The sequence below is a fragment of the Phoca vitulina genome, unplaced genomic scaffold (assembly GCF_004348235.1).
Source record: "Phoca vitulina isolate PV1807 unplaced genomic scaffold, GSC_HSeal_1.0 scaffold35, whole genome shotgun sequence".
NCBI lineage: Eukaryota > Metazoa > Chordata > Mammalia > Carnivora > Phocidae > Phoca > Phoca vitulina.
Window position 1 is genome coordinate 20157135 of NW_022589738.1, and position 21245 is coordinate 20178379.

Here is a 21245-nt window from a genome sequence, read left to right on the forward strand (position 1 = left end):
TAAAAATATCAGATACCGGGTGCCTGGGTGGCTCAGTTGGTTGAGCAACTGCCTTCAGCTCAGGTCATGATCCTGGAGTCCCGGGATCGAGTCCCACATCAGGCTGCCTGCTCAGCAGGGAGTCTGCTTCTCCCTCTGACCCTCCCCCCTCTCATGTGCTCTCTCTCTCAAATAAATAAATAAAATCTTTAAAAAAAAAAAAAAAATATCAGATACCTTACATGCCGGGACATATACCCACAAACATTTCTGAGCGCTCATATCCTGGGAAATAAACTAAAGAGTGGATCGGGGACCTCAGATATTGGGACCTACACCCACAAAGAGACCAGAGACTCAAAGCCTGGGACATAAACCCCAAACGCCTCAGAGACCTTACATGCTGAGACAAAGAAAAGGTAAAACCTGATGGCCCGAGAAACAGAACCTCAAACAGATCAGAGACCACACGCTGTTGACACACATACCAAGAACAGACCCTCACGTCCTGAGACATGCAACCACAAAGGGATCAGACAACTCCTATCTTGATGTGCACCCACAGACAAATCTGACATCCTGGGGCACGGACCCTCAGGGATGCCACGCCCTTGGACAAATACCCGCAGACAGGTAATACACAGAGAACTAGATGAAAGACCTCTCATCCTGCAACATAAATCCCAAAAAGCGGTCAGAGAACTCACGTCTTAGGACATATACCCACAGTCTAACAGAGACATCATATCCTAAGACGCATCCACAAAACATCAGGGAGCATAGGCCATGGGATGTACGCCCACAGAGAGATCAGATATTGCCCACTGGGACACACATAGAAAAAGTGCAGAGAGGGGGGCACCTGGGTGGCTCAGTAGCTGAGTGGCTGCCTTCGGCTCAGGTCAGGGTCCCAGGGTCTTGGGATCGAGCCCTGCATCGGGCTCCCTGCTCGGCGGGAAGTCTGCTTCTCCCTCTCCCGCTCCCCTTGCTTGTGTTCCCTCTCTCGCTGTCTCTCTCTCTGTCAAATAAATAAAATCTGAAAGAAAAAAAAAAAAAAAAAAGCAGAGAGAGGCACATTCCAGGAAATACACTAAAATATCCTGGCGAATTCATCCACAAAAAGATTAGAGACCTTAAATGTTTGACAATACACATAAAGAGATCGGAGATATCACATCCTGGGACACAGAGTGACAAAATGCTCACAGACCTCACATGCTGGGAAACAGGCACAGAAACGGATGAGAAACCTCACATCCTAGGACACACACCCTCGAAGAGTTCCCAGACATAAAGTCCTGCAAAACGCACCCCCAGACCATTCACAAACCTCGCACCCTGGAACACACACAACGAACAAATCAGAGACCTCATATCAGGGACTCTCCCCGCAAAGAGAATACAGATCCTGAGACACACACTCAGAAATGTATCGGTGCCCCGAAATCCTGGAAGACAGCCACACACACGTGGACAAACAGCTCAGGGAGCCCACATTCTGGAGCACAGAAAACAAAAAGACAGACCAGAGACTTCAAATCCACAATCAAGTCAGACACTCCACAAGCTGAAAAATGCACCCAGAAAATACATCAGATGGTAGACATGACATCTTACGGCATAACCCACGAAGAGACCCGAGGATTCATTGTTTCAGCTTCAAATCTCTTTCTTTCTCTCCCTCTCTGACCTCTGCTTTTGCCATCACCTTGCTTTCTGTGACTACTTCCATCATCCCATGGCCCCCGTCTCAATGTCCATAGCCACTTAGTTTTCTGTGATTCCTAAAGGTCCTACCTCCCTCACATAGAGACATTTGTGATTAGAATGGGTCCTCCCGGGGAATCCAGGATAACCGCTCCATCTCACGGTGCTCCCTTAATACATATCTGCAAGATCCCTTTCTCCAGGTAAGACAACGTATTAACAAGGTCCAGGAATGGGGTGAGCACGTATTTGGCGATCCATTATTTGACGAGACAGAACACACGTGCACAAAGAGAAAGCTCACCTCCTGGGACATAGGCACATGAAGTGCTTGAAGACTTCACATCTGGAGTTCCACACTTCCAAAGAGATCAGAGACCTTCCACCCTGGGACATACCTGCAGACTGTGAGAGAGCTAGCTACATTCTGAGACATACACCAGATGATGCCTAGAGTCCTCACACTCTGGGAATTAAACCTACAAAGACAGAAGAGAACCCACTCTCTGGGACATACACACCCAAAGAGAACAGGAACCTGATTACGATGGGATATACACCTACACAAAGATCAGGGACCCACATTCTAGGACCCCCAAACAGACCAGACCTCTAACTCTGAGACACACACACACCAAAAGAGCAGAAAAGCAGCCCACATTCACACACACACACACACACACACACACACACACACACCAGGGACCTCACACACTGGGACACAGAAACACAAAGAGAACAGACCTCATGCCCTTTACCAACACACCCAAGGAGATGACACACTCCCCTATGTGACGTACATGCACCATCAGATCAAAGACCTGATCTGAGAAACACAACCCAAACCACACGAGACACCTTCCATCCTGCGACATGAACCAACCAACAGGTTATGGACCCCACACGCTCGTAAATGCATCCAGATAAATTTGGACACCTGAAATCTTGGGGCTTACAGTCTCGAGATCAGAGAGCTCAGATCCTGGGATACGGGCCCACAAACAGAGATCCTCCCATAAAGAGGTGAAAGTCCGCACATGCACAGAAATACACCGAGGAACATCAGAGAGCTGGCAAAACATGGGCCATGTACGCACCACCGGATCAGAGGCCTCCCATCTGAAACACAACCAGAATGAGCTTAGAAATCTCAAACCCTGGATATACAGACCTTAACAGATAAGAACTGCACTTCGGGGCCTCTACACCAACAAACAAATCAGAAACGCTCGCAAATGTCCCCATAAGGCATCAGACAACTGATGACCTGGAACGTAACACCCGCAAACAGCTCAGAGACCTAACACGCTGGGATGCGCATTCACAGAACATCACAGATCTCACATCCTGGAACACGCATCGAGAAACAGATCAAAGAACTCACCTGGATAAAAACACCAGAAACATCAAACAAGTCAGACACCTCATACCCCTGTTCATTCACCAGTGAAAAGATCAAACGCTTCACGTTATCAGACAAGTACCCACAAACAGATGAGGGAATTCCCATCATGGGATAGACGCCCTGCTTCATTCATGCTTCAGTCACCAGCAAGCATACCAGAGGCTTCCACACCACGAGACAGAGACAAACAAACAGATCCGGAAGGCTCGCATTCTAGGACATAATCCCAGAAACAGATCGAGCAAAAGGAAAGCACACGCACGAAGAGGTCAGAATCCTTACACCGTGAACACACGCACGACAGTTCAGAGAATTCACATCCTGGGCACTATCTACAAAACCCAGCTTCTCCTTTCCTACGACCATATACCCCAAAACGGCTGGGCCCACAAATTCTGGGACACACACTATTACAGAGATCAGAGACCTCACACCCTGGTCCATGCACCCGCACACGGAGCAGAGACCTCCCACCATCAGACACACACTCACAGAGGTGTTCACATCCTTGGATGTGTGCTGACAACCAGATGGAGACCTCACCGTCTGGGACACTGCAGTCCTTTCTTCCTGACCCCCCACCATTTTTTTTTTTAAGAGAAGAAGGTTACAGGATGCCTGGCTGGCTCAGTCAGTAGAGCATGCGACTGGGCTGGAGCCTACTGGAAAAAAAAAAAAAAAAAAAAAAGAAAAGGAAAGAAAGAAAGAAAAGAAAAGAAGGTCATGTTTATCCAATTTCTTTAAAGTGCAGGCCTTTTTATCTCCTCAGGGCTCTGGACCTGCTTCTGTAACAAATCACCCTGATCTTATTGTCATAAAACAACACAAATTTATTATCCTATATTTCTGCAGATCAGAAGACTGACAAGGAGTCTTACAGGGTAAAAATGAAGGTGTCAGCAGAGCTGACTTCCTTCTGGAGTTCCTAGGGGAGAATCTATAGGACACACGCATTTCCTAAGCTCGTGGCTCCTTGCTCCACCTTCGAAGTTAGCAGTGTTTCATCTTCCAATCTCTCTCTCTTTGCCGCCATCGAGCTCCACCTCTGTTTCTCTTTGATTTCTACTTATGTCATGACATCACTTTTTTTTTTTGACTCTGCATCTCTTCCCACACTGTGTTCTCGGACTCTTGCCTTCATGTGTCCCTCATAAAAGGACACGTATGATTACGTTGGGCCTACCCCGATAATCTGGGATAATTTTCCCATCGGCATGCTTAACTTAGTCATATCTGCAAAGTCCCCCTTTTCATGTAAATTAATGTAATTGTAGGTTCCAGGGATTAGGAAGTGGACATCTCTGGGGTGTTGCTATCCGGTCACCAGAGACATGTACGCCCCGACAGCTCACAGACCTCATATTTGGAGTCCTACACTTCCGTGTAAGTGAGACACCTTCCACCCTCTAACATACATCCAGAAAGAACACACACACACACCTTTGGGGACTTAGACCAAAAAATGCTCAGAGTCCTTGGAATTAAACTCACAAACATAAGAGAACCGGCCATCTAGGTTTCGAGAGCACCCTCGAACAGGTCAGAGGCTTCACACTCTGGTTCACCAAGCAGTGAATATATCAGACATTTCACACCACCAGATACTACCCACAAACACATCAGGAAATTCACATGTTGGGACATACACGGACAAAGGGATTCCAGACCCCACAACTTGGGACACGTAGCCACAAACATATCAGGGACTTCAAACGCCACAAATAGTCCAGAGGGCTCACACCATGGGGCGTGCACCATCAGACAGATCCGGGGTATGAAATCCTGGGATATGCACCCAGGAACAGATTAGAGACCTCACAACCTGGACATATAACCGCAAAGAAACCACAGGCTTCAAACTCTGCAACACGTACCCACAAACAGATCAGAAACCTCAAGCCCTGAGTCATACATTATAAAGAGATCATAAAGCTCACATCCTGAGATATAATCCACAAACAACGCAAAGGCCATATGTACCCAAGGCGCAGACTCACACATGGACCAGAGACCTCAAATCCTGCAATGCACAAGCATAAGCAAGTCAGACACCTCAGGGGCTAAGAAGATACCAGAAACAGATTATAGACCTGAAATCTTACAACGAACATCCACAAACAGATCCGAGAGCTCATGTGTTGGGACGTTTACCAGCAAACAAATCAGAGGCCTCAAGTCAAGGGACACACACCCACAAAAAGCTCAGAAACCTCACACGTCCTGGACATACGAACCTAAGTAAATCAGAGATCTAGCATGCTGGCATATATACATGATCAAACAAATCAGAAACCTCCTATCACCAGAAATACCCGCCCTGGGGCGCCTGGGTGGCTCAGTCGGTTGGGCGTCTGCCTTCGGCTCAGGTCACAATCCTAGGGTCCTGGGATCGAGCCCCGCATCGGGCTCCCTGCTTGGCGGGGAGCCTGCTTCTCCCTCTCCCACTCCCCCTGCTTGTGTTCCCTCTCTTGCTGTGTCTCTGTCTGTCAAATAAATAAATAAATAAATAAATAAATAAATAAAAGAAATACCCGCCCAAACAGATCAGAGACCTAACAACTGGAACATAAACCCACAAACATCTGGCGGACCTCAGAGAATAGAATGTATTCCCCAAATCAGCTCAGACACCTGACATCTTAGGACGCGCACACACAAACTAGAGGCCCCACATTCTAAGACATATTCCCACAAACAGCTCAGAGACTGCAAGTTCTGAGACATACCCCGCCCCAAACTTTGTGAAACCTCTCATTGTGGTTCACACACCCGCACACGGATCAGAGACCTCCCGCCATCGGACACACGCTCGCAGACGGGGGAGTTCACATCCTGGGATGTGCGCCGACAACCAGCTAGAGACCTCGCGACCTGGGACACTGTACTCCTTTCCTATCGCTGCTGCGACAAGTCACAATTGTTACATGAAACAACACGCATTTACTATCTTACCTTTCCACAGGGCGGAAGCTAAAAAAGGGTTTCAAAGGGCTAAAATCAAGTTGTTGGCAGAACTGCATTGCTCCTGGAGGCTCCAGGGGGAGGATCCATTTCCTTGCCTTTTGTAGTTTCTCGAGCTGCCTGCATTTCTTGGCTCGTGGCCCCTTCCTCCAACTTCAAAGCAGTGTTTCATCCTCAAATCTCTCTCTCCGATTTCTATTTCTGTCATCACATCTGCTTCTCTGACGGACTGTCCTGCCTCCCTCCTGTAAAGACCCTTGTGATTACACTGGACTCACCTGGAAAATAATCCAGGACAGTCTCCCCCATCTCAAGATAATTACTTTATCACATCTGCAAAGGCCTTTTTTTTTTTTTTGCAAAGGACCTTTTCACATTTAAGGTCCCATAGTCCCATGTTCCAGAGATTAGAACATGGACATCTTTCAGCGACCCTTACCAACCTTAGACATACGTACATGAGGAATTAAAAACATCCCATCCTGGGGGGCCTGGCTGGCTCAGTCGGTAGAGCGTGTGACTCTTGATCTCAGGATCGTGAGTTCAAGCCCCACACTGGGCGTAGAGTTTACTTAAAAAATAAAAAAATAAAAACATCCCATCCTGAGATATACACCCATAAGTAGGTCAAAGACCTCACATCCCATATCATACGATTCCAAAGAGATGAGAGACCTCCCACCCTTGGACATACATCCAAAAAAAAAAAAAAAGAGTGAGGTAGGTATTCTGTGTCATATACCCACACGCAGGGTAGGGACCTCTCAAACTGGGACACATAACCACAAACAGAAGACACCTCACGCCCTTACACACACACACACACACACACACAGATCAGAAACTCAAATATTGTGATTAGAAAGGCAAAAACTGAAAAACAGTAAGGTACCCACACACAGATGAGAGAACTCACAGCCTGAGACATGTACTCACAGATCGGAGATCTCAAGTCTTGCACCATATACCTACAATCAAGTAAGAGACCTCATAGTCTAGGAAAAATACCTCAAGACTGATTACGTACTTGACTTCTTCAGAAAACACCCACGAGGAGTTCAGAAAGTTCATATCTTGGGACACAGACTCACAAAAAGACCAGAGACTTGAGCCAAATGAAAGACACCCCCAATGAGCTGCACACCTCACAGCTGGATATACACATCCGAACAGATCAGAGACCTCCCATCCTGGTACATATATAATCAAATGAAGCAGAAATCTTGGAAATACCCATGAAATATCAGAGATCTAACAACCTAGGCATAACTCACAACCACCTCAGAGATCTCACATGAAGAGACACACAAAATCAGCAGAGGGACCTCACATCCAAAGACACGTACTCACAAACAGACCAGAGACCACCCATCCCGAGACGTACACCCCACAAATCCCCAAAATTTAGGGACACACACTCTCAAGCAGGTCAGAGACTTCTTGCCCTGGCTCATACACCCACACACAGGTCAGAGGCCTCCACCATCAGACACACTCACAAACACATTCCTAGGATGTGAACAGACAACCGGACAGAAACATCACAACTCAGGACACTGTATTTGTTTCTCATCGCTGTTGTAACAAATCACCACGATTTTAGGGTCATGGAAAAACACAAATTTATTACCTTACATTGTGTAGGTTCGAAATCCGAAAATGGGTCTTACAGTATTAAAGTCAGGTGTGAACAGAGCTGTGTTCCTTCTGGAGACTCTGGGCGGGGAGGGGGGGGATTCATTTCCTGGCCTTTTCCAGTTTCCAGAGTGCCTGTATTCTTGGCCCCCGGCCCCTTCTTCCACCTGCAAAGCCCTCCGCGCTTCATCTTCAAATCTCTCTGATTTCTGCCTCCATCATCGATCTCCTCCCTGATTAGGGCTCCCTGTTCACATGTCCTTCACTGGACATCTTCGGAGTCCTATTATTTAGCCGAGTACAGACACAGATGCACAACGGAAATTTCACGTCCCAGGACATGCTGTCATGACCGGCTCAAGGACTTCACAAGCTGGGGCACACACCCACAAACACCTCCGTCGTCAGATCACTGTATCTGACTTGGTCTGTGTCGTTACTTTTCGTTCAGTGACAATAGGCATCCTGTCCCGCTCATTTTAGGACTCTTGTGATTACACTGGACCCACCTAGAAAATCTAAGAAAATCTTCCCATCTCAAGATGTGTAATTTAATCACACCTTCAAAGTACCTTTTAACATGTAAGGTCACATCTTCACGCATGGTTTCCAAGGATTACGACACAGGCATCTTTAGGAGGCCTTAAGTCGGCAGAGTAGAGACATACACACACAAACAAATAAGAGATCTCGAATCACAAAACACATACCTCCAAAAAGCTCAGAGACCTAAAATACTGGGACATATACTAGAAACAGCTCCCATCCCTCATCTGGAGTCATACATCTAGAAAGTGATCAGAGACCTCCTTCCCTCAGCCATACATCTAAAGACAGCAGAGAGACACACATTCTGGGACATACACCCACAAACAGGTCTGGGACCTCAAAAATTGGGACACATACCCACAAACAGAACAGACCTCATACCATTGACTAACAAGCAAAAGAGGCCCCCCCAAATAAAACCACTTGCATACTGTGATACAGACACACAAATGGATCAGACTTCATCTGAGAAATACAACCAGAAATGGCTCGGAGACACCAAACCCTGCAACAAGAAGCCACAACACATTAGAGACCTCATATCCTAGGAACTACATCCTCCAGAGTAATTAAAGATGCTTGGCAGCTTGGGGCCCACACCCACAAGGAAATGAGAGAGTTCAAATCCTGGGGCACATACCTGCAAACAGATCAGAAGCCCCAACACATCCCACAAAGAGCTCAGAAACCTCAGACCTTGGATATGCACACTTGAACAAATAATAAACTCCACATTCCATTACATGTCCAAGGATACAAATCAGAAATCTCATATACTTGCAAAAAACTCCAGAAAGCATCAGAGATCTAACAAGCTGGGGCGGGCACCCTCAAACAGCTCAGGGTACTCGTGCCTGGGATGTACATCCCTGAATAGCTTTAAGACTTCACATCCTAGGACAGGTATTCTGGAACAGATCATGGAATTCACATCTTGGGAAAACACCCTGAAACATACCAGTCCTTTCAGCCTGGTTCACTTACCAGAAAAGAGATCAGAATCTTCACACTAATCTACCCTCCCACGCACAAATGATCAGAGAGTTCATATCCTGGGATGCACTTCAATGAACAGATTAGGGACCTTGCAGCCTGGACACATAACCACGGAGACCACAGACCTCAAACCCCGCAATATATACCCGCAAACATATCTGAGACCTCACGCTCTGAGAGATATGCCAACACACAGATCGGGGGGCTCACATCACGGGATAGGCTCCAAAACGTATCAGAGAGTGTATACAACCAGAGATACCCACAAATAGATCAGGGCTCTCAAATCCTGCAACATATGCTTCCAGGTGCATCAGAGACCCGACATGCTATGAAAAAAGAGCCACAAACAGACCACAGAACTAATATCTTGTGCCATATATCCCCGAAGAGATCAGAGAGTTCACATGCCAAGACACATACTCACAAGAGATCAGAGGATTCGGGCCAAGGGACAATCCCTCACAGCAAGCTCTTTCAAACCTCACACCCTAGACATTCACAACTAAACAGATTGAAGAACTTATATTCTGGCATATATACCACCAAAGCAAGTGGCAAGTTCATTATCATCAGAAAGATATCTGAAACACATCAGAGACCTAATAATCTCGAATACAACCCACAGACATCATAAAGACCTCACACACTGGACGTACACCCCAAATCAGCTCAGAGACCTCACGTCCGAGGACACGCACACACAAGCAGCTCAGAGACCACAAATATTGGGACACACACCCTCAAGTAGGTCGGAGACCTCACACCCTGGCTCATCCACCCGCACACGGATCAGAGACCTCCCGCCATCAGACGTGCTCACAAACAGACGGGGGAGTTCACATCCTGGGATGCGCGCCGACAACCAGCTAGAGACCTCGCGACCTGGGACACTGTACTCCTTTCCTATCGCTGCTGTGACAAGTCACTGTGATCTTGATGCTATAAAACAAAACACACTTACTACCTTACATTTCTACAGGTCAGGAACCCAAAAACGAGTCTTAGAGAAAAACAAGTTGTCAGCAGACCTGCCTTCCTCCTGGAGCCTCCAAGACAGAATCCATTTCCTTGCACTTTCCAGTTTTAGGGGCTGCCTGCACTCCCTGGCTCGTGGCCCCTTCCTCCATCGTCAAAGCCAGCAGTGTTTCATCTTCAAATCTCTCTCTGATCCCTCTTCTCTCGGTTTCAGTTGTCACACCTCCTCTCGGTCGGCTTCCATCTTTACATCGCTGTCTCTGACTCCGCGCGTATCACTCTCCCACGGCCATTTCTGACCCTTACCATCCTGCCTCCCACATAGAAGGGTAGCAGTCATTATGTTAGGCCTACCTGGTTAATCCAGGATAAGCCCCCAATCGCAAAGTGTTTCATTTCATTACACCTACAAGGTCCTTTTTCCCAGAAAGTTAACATAGTCACAGGTTCCGGGGATTGGGACACAGATATTACTGGGGGCCAGTATTCAGCTAAACAGAGCACGGATGTGACGTACACGGCACCGACTGGGAGAGACGTGACATTCTGGGAAATACACCCACAGACCAATCAGGGAACTCACACCTCATATACACACCCACAAACGGATCAGAGACCTAACAGCCTGGAAAGTCTAGCCATAAAGAAATCAGACTAGGGGGCGCCTGGCTGGCTCAATCAGTAGAGCATGTGACTCTCGATCTTGGGGTCATGACTGTGAGCCCCACACTAGGGCTTAAAAGAAAAAAAAGAAATCACAGACTTCAAATCCTGCAACACAAACCTATAAACAGTTCAGAGACTTCATATGCTGGGTAGTACATCCAGAAACGGACTATGGTTCCTGCGCCCAGCACATACACTGACCACCACGTGGGAGCCCCAAAGCCTAGAACATAGACCCATAAAGAGTTCACATACGGCGCCTGCTGTCATTCACTCCGAAACAGATCAGAAACCTCACAACCTGGGATACACCCCCAGGCCCATTACAACCCTCACTCCCTGGGACACACACACACACACACTCACACACACACACACACACACACACACAGAGCTCAGACACCTCACACACAGGGACACTCACCACCAAGCAGATCAGAGACCTCATGTCCTGGAATATACAACAAACAGAGCAGAGAACTTACATCCTTGACAAAATTCATGACCAGACAGCACGTACTGACACATACAGGAAGGAACAGAGAAGAAACCTCACAGCATAAACACAACCACAGAGAGGTCAGAAACCTTACACTCTGGGCATACATACCCTAAAAGATCTAGGATTTCACATTCTATGACATACACCCATGAACAAATCAGAAACCTCAAATCTTGGCAAATAATCCCCCTAGCAGATCAGAGAACCTACAACCTGGGACACATACCTGTAAAAACTAAAGAAACGTATTCTGGGGACGCGTGGGTGGCTCAGTTGGTGAAGCGTCTGCCTTTGGCTCAGGTCATGATCCCAGGGTCCTGGGATCGAGCCCTGCATCGGGCTCCCTGCTCAGTGGGTAGTCTGCTTCTCCCTCTCCCTCTGCTTCTCATGATCTATCTCTCTCTCATGTGCTCTCTCCCTCTCTCAAATAAATAAATAAAATCTTTTCTTTTTTTAAAAAAGAAAAAATGTATTCTGGGATGTACATCCACAAATGATCAGAGACCTTAAATCCTGGGAATTAGACCCACAATAAGATCAGAGACCTTACATCCTGGGATATGCACCCAAAAATCTGATCAGAAATCTCACCTCCTGGGGGCGCCTGGGTGGCTCAGTTGGTTAAGCGACTGCCTTCGGCTCAGGTCATGATCCTGGAGTCCCTGGATCGAGTCCCGCATCGGGCTCCCTGCTCGGCAGGGAGTCTGCTTCTCCCTCTGACCCTCCCCCCTCTCATGTGCTTGCTCTCTCTCATTCTCTCTCTCTCTCAAATAAATAAAAATAAAAAATCTTTAAAAAAAAAAAAAAAAAAAGAAATCTCACCTCCTGGACAGACACACCCAAACAGATCAGAGACCTCACATCCGGGGCATATGCCCACAAACCTTACACCCTGAGGCATATACACACAACCAGATCAGACCTTACTCTCAAATTGGGCCCCACCGCTCAAAAGAGAGGAGAGAGCACCTCTCTTGGGAATATACCTGCAAATAAATAAGAGGCCTCACACCATGGGACATATACCCTCACCCAGGTGAGAGACCTCACACGTTTGGAAACACACAAGGAATAGATCAGATACTTCACACTGTGGGTCATGCACCCTCGAAAAGATCAAAGACATCACATCATGCATCATAGGATGTAACCCCTAACAATTTGACATTGCTGCTCTGTTTGCAAGAATTAACTCCATGAACTGATCAGAGACCTCACACCCAGGGCCATATAACCACAAATAGATCAAAGACCTTACACTTTCTATATACACCCAAGTAAGAGACCTCACATCCTGGGATATACAATGATAAATAGCCACAGGCCTCGCATCCCGGAACATCCAACGATAAAAAAACATATACCTCATATCTCAGTAAATAACCCCCGAACCAAATCAGAGACCTCACACCATGGGATGCAAACCCAAAAAGACCTCACAGACCTCACACACTGAGACATACACCCACAGACAAATAAGAGACCTCGCACCCACATTCACAGAAACACAAACATACTGGAGAACTTATACCCCTGGCATACACCCATGAAAGACACCTCACATGTTGATACTTGTAGTAACAAGCACATCACAGACCTCAGATCCTGGGGCTTACATGCACAAACATCGGTGACCTCATGCTCTGGGACATATACCCACAAACATCATCAGATCTCCCATTCTGGTGAATATACCCACAAAGAGATCAGAAACCTCACAATGGGGACATCCTTGCAGAAACAATGCAGACACATGATATTCTAGGACATACAGCCACAAACATAACCAGACAAGACACCTGGGAATTATAACCATAGGGATGAAAGACCTCCAGCTCCTGATACAGTTATGAGAAGATCAGAGACCTTACATACAGAGACATATCAGGGGCTTCTTACTTTGGAACATATATGTAGAAACAGATCGGGGACCTCATACACTGAGAAATACACCCACAAACAGACCTTGATATACACCAGTGAAGACAGACTCACATATAATAACATATAACAACAAATAGATCAGAGACCTCATACCTTAGGATATACATCAACAAAGAGCTCAGAGACTTCAAACCATGGAACATACACACCCAAAGAGTCATACAGCCTCAAACATACTTGAGAACTCACATTATGTGAAATCTCCCCACCCCAAACATCTCAGAGACCTCATTCCCTAGGAAGTACCAACCCAACAGTATCAAAGAACTGGTACCCTTGATCTATACCCATGCAGACAGACCTCACATACTGGGACATACACAGGGATAGACAGCTCTGAGACCTCATGTTCTGGAACGCACACTCTCACAAATAGACCATAGATTTTCATTTTCCGAGACACACACCCACAGAGAGTTCAGGGAACTTACATCTTCAGAACCACACCCACAAACATTTTAGAGACCTCACAGTCAGAGACATATACCCACAGACACAGCAGAGACCTCACACTCTGGGACATACACCCTCAGACAGAACAGTCCTTATATCCTGCAACACACACTCCACAAATGGACCAGAGTGCTCACACCCCCAGAAAACATAACCAAAAAGGCTCAGAAACATACCAACCAGGAAAATATATCCACAAAGACCTCATATATTGGGAAATATACCCACAAACATGTCAGAGAGCTCACACATTGGCACATATACCCCCAGAGACCAGAGATCTAATATCCAGGGACATAAAACCAAAAACAGATTAGAGACCCCATACCCTTGACCTGCATCCAGAAGAGAGACCTCACATCCTGAGAAATACAATGACAAACAGATCAGAGACCTCATAGCCTGGGACATATACCCACAAGTGGATCAGAAACCTTTACACCATTAGACCATATACTGATGGAGCAGAAACCTCACACCCAGGACGTACACATCCAGAAAGATGAGAGAACTAACATCCTGGAATATACACCCACAAACAAATAAAACATGTCTCATCCTGGGAACCACACACCCAAACAGATCAGAGACCTCATAATCTCATGCACACACACTCAAAGAGTTCGGATACCCTGGTACATACACCTGTGAACAGAGACCTCATAAACTGCAACATACAGCTGTGAGCATGTCAGAGACCCCACACATTTGGGACACACACACTCACAAACAACTCAGGAACTTCACATCTTGGGACATATACCCATAAACAGTTCAGAGAGCTGACACCCTGGAACACAGATTCGCCCTGCCCTCAATACCAGAAATATCAATATCTGGACATAGACTCTCGAACACAGCAGAGACTTTATATGCGGGGACTCACTGGCCCAAACTGCTCCAGCACCGATCAGCCCAGATGCAGATTCCAGTCACCTTCATGATACCTTTTCCTGGGACTTAAAACTCCATACACCTCAAAGAACAAATGGGTTTCTCCAAACACAATCCTCCAAAGAGTTCATGGCTGTGAACACTGAGACACCCAGAACACCTCACACCTACAACACAGACTGCAAGGGAGCTCAGAGACTTCAAATTCTGGACCCAAGTACAAAGTATCTCAGAGACATCATACCCGGGGATTAAGGATCCCAAACAGTTATGATCACATTCTGGACATGAACCCAAAACAGCCCAGAATCCCCACACTTTGAGGCATAGAACACCAAATAGTTCAGAGACCTAAAAACACACAGAGAGAGAGAGACCCCCCCAAAGAGATCAGAGACCTAAAAATGTGAAAGAGGGAATGCCCCAAACACCCAGATATGGATACAGGTCACAAAAGCTCAGAAATCTCGAACCCTAGACAGAGACCCTCAAAGAGCTCAGAAATGCAACAAATTAACCAAAACTTAGCAACTTAAAACAACAGCAAACACCAATCATCTCACACAGATTTGGGGAGTCGGGAATTCAAGAGCAGCTTAGATGCATGGCTCTGGCTTTGAGTCCCTCAGGCTGCAGTCATCAGAAGGCTCAAGTGGGGCCGGAAGCTCGGCTTCCAAGCTAGATCACTCACATTGCTGGCAATTTAGCGATGACTTTTGGCTGGGGTGCCTCAGTTCTTTGGTACATAGATCTCTCCATGCGGCTGCTTGAGTGTCCTCACAACATGGTGGCTGGCTTCCCCTACAGCAAGTGATCCAAGAAAGAGCAAGACAGAAGCCAAAATGCCTTTAAAACTGTCCTCTATATTAAGTACTGCTTTGCTGCATCCCACAAATTTGGTAAGTTTTATTTTCATTTTCATTTAGTTTAAACTATTTTTGGGGTGCCTGGGTGGCTCAGCTGGTTAAACGTCTGAGTCTTGATCTCAGGGTGGTGAGTTCAAGCCCTGCCATTGGGCTCCGTGCTGGGCGTGGAGCCTACTTAAAAAAAAGAAAAAGATACAAACTATTTTTTGACTTCTCTTATGACTTCTTCTTTGACTCACTGAGGCCCTGCACCCTCCCCCAAAGCCTTTCTCCAGAGCTCAGACCCTGCTTCCTGCATAAAAGTACAAACCTGGGGGTGCCTGGGTGGCTCAGTCGGTTAGGCGTCCAACTCCTGATTTTGGCTCAGATCATGAGCTCAGGGTCGTGAGATCGAGTCCTGCACTGGGCTCCGTGCTGGGCATGGAGCCTGCTTGAGATTCTCTCTCCCTCTGCCCCTCCCCCAACCCCTCTCTAAAAAAAAAAAAGAAAACCTGTCTCTCTTATAACCCAATTTACAGTTTTCACAAGAACAATGTTTTTTCTCACTGTGCACCCTTGCCTCACGATGCACAGCCTATTATGTATGTTCTTAAAGGAACACAGGAAGTAAAACTGTGGGTTTACTAGAGATGGAAACACAATTCTGGAGAATATTTACTCTTTATTGAACCCAACAGACATTTATATTAAGTGATACGTGCACATGACTCCCATGTTCCAACTGAGACAGTCTCAGACCCACACTGGACCCTGGCCAGAGATGGCATTTACCTGTATCTCATCCCTTTCCCCAGCCCTGAACTTTGCTTTCAGAAGGGATGTGTGATTATAGAGGGGAGGGGGCTGAAATCAGGAGAGTGCAGGTGTGTGGACTGTCCTACGCTGTCCTTCTGACTCAGAGTAGTCCTGCAAAACCTCAGGTAGGTCAAATTAAGGTTTAGAAAGATGCTCCAAAAAGCTGGACTCTCCTACCACCCCACCAGGACTTGGGGGTTCCAGGCTCTGAAATAGGTTCTACCAGGCCCCAAATACCCATGCGTACTGGGTGTGGAGGAGGCCTGAGGGGAGACAGACTCCAACATCCATCTGAGCAACGTCCATCCCAAGACAGGGCTCTCCACTCTGGACCACAGCCGCTGCCTCTCCATGACCCAGCTGGCCACAAATGGTAGCAAGGGAGACTCTGTGACCCCTAGAACAGAGGGCAAGACAGAGGTTCTGAAGGAAGTGACCACCTCTATTTCCTGGTCTGGACAAGGAAGCTGGGGTGGCTGCGAGCCCATCTGGAGGAGTTCACTACCAATCACATGACTCCCAGTTCTCTCTGCCTCTCTGAGCTGGTCTGTAGCCAGGGCGGCGTGTGCGCGCCAGGACACCTCACGTCCGGGTTTTGGCAGGTGACGACATCACTCTAGAGGAGCACCCCAAAGAGCCTGGGGCTTTCAAACACTGGGGCAGAGACCTTGAGACAGATGAGTGACTTCACATCCTGAGAAACAGACCCGAACACTTTTCAGAGAACACCACGAACTTCAGACAAAGACCCCCAACCTGTCCAAAGGCTTCATACCCTGGACCAGTAGTTCTCAACCAGAGGCAATCTGCCTCCCCCGCCTCGGGAACATCTGGCAGTGCCTAAGGGACATTTTGGTTGTCACAGCTGGAAGGGGAGAGGTGCTATTGGCAACAAGTGGGTAGAGATCAGGGATGCCACTAGTCAGTGCCCTTTAGCCAAAGACCCCCCAGGAACATACCTGTAGTTGAACAAGTAGGGTTCATTATTCATTTCGGTGAGGGAGAATACACACCATGGGAGCCAAGGGACGTCTCAGTAAGAGGGTATCAGGAAGAACCGGTTAGGGGTGCCCGACAGGCTCAGTCAGAAGGGCACGCGACTCTTGATCTCAGGGTTGTGAGTTCGGGCCCCACGTTGGGTGCAGAGATCACTAAAAAAAAATTTTTTTTTAATTAAAAAAAAAAGTAAGAACCAATGATAGGATCTGGGCTTCAGTTAAGTGGTTTTGGGGAGGCTACAAAGAAGGGGGGCTCCCTCTAGATTGGATACTGTCAGAAAGGGAGGGCAGTTTTATGACTGGGTATCTCCATAAATCTTATCTCTAGTGAGGGCCGACTACAATAAACACAAAGCTGAATTTGGTGTTAAAAAAAAAAAAAAAAAAGCAGCAGCAGTCACTCATTTTAACCAAGAGAGGCAGACGTTTGGTACCTCGCAGGTGGCACAATGACCGGTTTTTGTCGGTGCTTAGACAACATTATAAAGTAGCTTTGCTTTGTCTCATTTTATCATGGTCTCAGAGTGACCTTGTCTGAGGTTAGTATTCTGTGAAGCCATTTCTGGCTCAGCTGTAAATACCTGGACAACTCTGGGTGTTGGGGGCTGCTCCTTACTTTCCTCCCTCTTTCCTTTCTTGCCCATGCTAAACATCTTTTATGGGTTGATTTATATCCCCCCCACTCAAATTCATATGTTGAAGTCCTAACCCTTAGGACCCCCAGAATGTGACCTTACTTGGAAACAGGGCCATTGCAGATATAAAAACGAGGTCATACTCCTGGGGTACAGCGGACCCCTAATCCACTAGGATGGGCGTGTTTATAAAAAAGGGACATTTGGACACAGACCCACGTGCACAGAACACCGCGTGAAGATGAAGGAAGAAATCGGGGTGATGCAGCAGAAGCCAAGGAACGTCAAAGCCTGCCAGGAAACTACCAGAAGCTAGGGGAGAGGCATGGACAGAGTCTCCTTCTCAGCCTTCAGAAGGAAAGAAACCTGCCAACACCTGGATCTCAGACTTCCAGCCTCCAGAACTGTGAGACAATAAATTTCGGTTGCTCAAGCAACACCCCCCTCCAGTTTGTGGTACTTTTTTTTTTTTTTTTTTTTTTTACAGCAGGCCTAGCAAACTAGTACAACATCCTACAACGCCCTCCATAACAAAGAATTTTCTGGTCCTCAATGTCCATAGTGCTGAGGTTGAGAAATCCTGCCCTAGACACAGAATCCAAAAGTATTGAGTCCTGCTCATTATCTCTGACAGAGACCAATAAAAACTGGCTGGGAGTACACATAGCTTTGAATTTAGACCCGCAAAGTGCTCAGAGACCTCCCACCCTGAACACAGAAGCCCAAACAGCTCAGAGAAGATATGCCCTGAAGAGACCCTAATAGATCAAAGATATCATTCTCTGGGACAGAAACCACCAAGGAAATAAGAGACCTAGCATCCAGAAACATACACCAAATGCTCAGAGACATCACAGCATGGGACACAGAACCCAAGAGAGCCCTGGGTCCAAAAAGCTCAGATATTTCACACCTTGGTCACGGACACGAAACAGGTGAACCACCGCTCATGAACAACAGTATCCATTTCCTGGTTGTAAAGTCGTCCTAGGGTTATGTAAGTTCTTTACATCAGGGGAAGTGGGGCTAAGGGTATGCAGAACTCTCTGCACTCTTTTTTGCAATTCTCTCTAAGTCTAAAATGATTTTAAAATATTTTTTTTAAAAAGGAAAAAAGATTAAAAGATGTAAAAGGGAATTTAAGTTTTATAAACTTAAAAAACACATTTTGCCAACAAGCTCAGAAAACAGTATGAAGCCCCTCCAGTGGTCAGAGAAGTGCCAATAAAACAAAAGGAAATTCAATTTTAAGGGGAAAAAACCAAACAACCCTGCACATCCCAAGACAAAGACCCCCAAGCAGCTTAGAGACTTCTCACCCCGAGACAGAAACCCACAAACACCTGGAAGACCTAAATCTCTGTGACACAGACCTCCACACTGCGAACAGCATGTAATAACTACCCTGGGATGTGAGCTGACTGACTTCAGAACCACTTTCCTCCTACTTACCTACACTCAGCCAAACACCTCCCCTGCCCGATGCCTAAAATCCCATATCATTAAGAAGTTTATCCTTGCAGTTACATCTTGCCCCCTTCAAAATTCCTCTTTTAAATGCCACACACCCCTCCATCCCAGAGCATGAAATCATGCATTTATGATGCATTTATGGCCCAACCCCTCTCCTTACTCCTCAACAAACACACACATACACCTCCACACACCCTTAATCAGGCCTGGTCCAGAGGGGGCAGGAAGCCTCCAAGTCATCCTCGGGGGGGGGGGCGGGGAGAGGAGGGGATATCTTAGAGGAGGATCATAAGATCACCTTGAACCTTCTCTGCAGAACTCACACCTACAGGTAGCCTGAAATACAGATGTCAGGAACCCCAGTGAAGAATTTTTCTCAGTGCTGCTGTGAACAGTGAGTGGGTCCTGAAATCAATATAATGGGACACAATAAGCATTGTTCTAAAAAGAGTAAGAACAGGTAGTAGAGAATAGAAAAGGTTACCCGACACATTCTGTGCTAGCCAATAATGCCAGCTTCTTTACAGGTGGCGCAAATTGAAGTTCCCAGACGGGATTCGAACCTATGGTCTCCAGTGGCCAAAGCCCTGCCTCTGCAACCGCGAACGCCAACGCAGGGGCCATAGCGCCTGCGCCAAGTCAGCAGCCAATAGCAGCACGGAGACAGCCGACGCGCTCGTAGCCTATGAGTGATTCCCGAAAACCTTGGTACCCTGGAAGAGCTTCGGTGGGCAGTCTTGCGGTGACCAATCAACGCCCAGGACGGGGCTTGGTCCCGCCCTGCTCGCCGCGGAGCCAATCACTGCTCCGCAGCCTTCTACCCCACACCACCCCTGCTGCTGATTCGACTCTTCAGAGCCAACCAGACGTAAGATCATGGTGGTGGCGGCTTCCGGATGGGTGGAGGCTTTAGGCCGAGGGTGGGGTCCACCATCCCCCTCCCCGGGGGCTCCGTTTGGTCAGGGCGGCACCATTCTCTTCTCCATCTGGAGTGCGGCCGATGCACCTGCAAAATGAGGAAACCATACACATACAGTGGTTTCTTCCAAAATACACGGACACCCCCCCCCCCGTGGTACCTCCCGGAGCCGACTGTACCATCTGCATGTCGCACAATGGTATGTCCCAGAGCGGCACTGTCTCATCATTAACTCTTCATTCCCACCCTTCCCGCTCTCCTTAGGTGTGCGGCCTAGGAAGGGCTGTTTCATGCCAACACCCAGGAATCATTCCATCTTCAGTTCATGCCAACACAACGAAAGAGACCCTCATGTCTTCCTCCCCCTGCACCCGTTCCATTCCAGGCTCCCCCTCACACATCCCCCAATGGACCGTCCCAGCCCCATACCCTGATGATCTAGCTGAAGGCGATGCCAGGGTGTCCCAGCCCCTTGCTGCAGAGCCCCCTGGCCCGTGAAAAGGCATTCGTTCTCCTGATGCCACTGATGGAGGTGTGAACTTGTGTGGCAGCATCGATCAAAATAAAAATGGATATCCCTCCCTCCCCACTAGTACCACCAGAGTGTATGTGGATTTCTAGTCCCCCGTGTCTCCACAAGCACCTAAAAGTGTCCTGCACACAGTAGGTACTCAAAAGGGAGTTTGTTGAATAAATAACTTCTTTGACCCGGCAATTCCACTTATAAATATTATAAATATGTGCTCTACGGAAATACACATGCACTGGTCTGTGTGCACAAGAATGGGAGGAGAAAACCACTAGACGGTAAAGGGTAAATTGATCAAGGTGATTCATGTTATACCACGGAGTACAGGCTGGCTGTGAAACAGAATGAGACTCCCCACTGG

At 47.3% G+C, this 21245-nt stretch overlaps 1 long non-coding RNA gene and 1 other non-coding gene across 2 annotated transcripts; one reads left to right on the forward strand and one right to left on the reverse strand.

The window, feature by feature from the left end:
- Positions 1–5627: 5627 nt before the first annotated feature.
- On the reverse strand, positions 5628–20114 carry LOC116646132. The gene is made up of 4 exons (XR_004302072.1): positions 19921–20114; positions 17290–17481; positions 15361–15470; positions 5628–8329 (listed from the first exon to the last, which is right to left on the reverse strand). It is a non-coding gene; the product is annotated as an uncharacterized LOC116646132 (long non-coding RNA).
- TRNAK-CUU lies at positions 6542–6614 on the forward strand. Its single transcript has one exon. It is a non-coding gene; the product is annotated as a tRNA-Lys (tRNA).
- Positions 20115–21245: the final 1131 nt, after the last annotated feature.